The sequence below is a fragment of the Penaeus monodon genome, chromosome 22 (genome assembly GCF_015228065.2).
Source record: "Penaeus monodon isolate SGIC_2016 chromosome 22, NSTDA_Pmon_1, whole genome shotgun sequence".
In the NCBI taxonomy this organism is placed as follows: domain Eukaryota; kingdom Metazoa; phylum Arthropoda; class Malacostraca; order Decapoda; family Penaeidae; genus Penaeus; species Penaeus monodon.
The window spans coordinates 4,567,022-4,567,956 of NC_051407.1; positions in this window are offsets into that span (position 1 = coordinate 4,567,022).

The window sequence follows — 935 nt, forward strand, 5'->3', positions numbered from 1 at the left end:
CCGTTTGCCTCGCCGATCCCGCGTTCCGTATATTATATGCTCCACGACGCGTCAGGTTGTGTGTTTAGCGAAAACCCCTGACGAGCGCTTAAGAGGGCGGCCGAGAACAGCTTCATTCTTCACAATTACGAATAATGCCGTTGCGGTCTAACCGACGTGAGAAGACTGTCGGATGCTTCATTAGCGGCGGCATCCACGTTTGAATAATTTATCGTGTAGCTGACGTTATGCAAATGCTCGGTAGAAAGTCTGTCGTTCCTTCTTCATTTGCGTGTTGCATGCACCTCGCGGGGTCTCCGGGACTGCGAAAGGTGTCTCCTTCGGGTGCGAAAGGTGTCCCCGCGCCCGCCTGCTTGGGGCCCTGCTAGAGGGAGCCTACTTGCAACGCCCGTAGGAGGCAAGACACCTGCTCAAAACGCTGCCGCCCAGTTCCTACCGCAGACTCTCGCCGCCCACGGCCAAGTGAATCGTCTGCGGCATTTTGTTCCAATTTGGTGGAAGGCCTCGTCCGTCGAAGCCTTTGAGAAGCGTTGTGTGAAATTGGTGTCTCACATAAGAGCGATTTCGGCAGGTTTTCTGAAATAGAGGAGTAGAACCTAGTTTGAAATGGCACGATAGTTCCAGCGGCGCTCGAGACCGTCCTAGTGAGAAAAGGCGTAGACGCAAGGCCCACATAAGGGGAGACGATTTTTTCCCCTTGCCTAGCCTCTTAGGACCCGGGCCTCGCGGTCTAAGACGTCTTCTCAGATTACGATCGAGACGAAAGGTTCCTTCCACGCCCGCACGCCCGCACCCATCGAGGCGTGGGGGCACACCCGGGGGACCCTCTCGGATGCCCCCGCGTTATCTGACGACGAGGAATCATTTTGCTTACGCGCCGCAGAGGGACGTTTCTCAAGATTATCCGAGAATGGGATGGCGAGAATTGGCTGTTG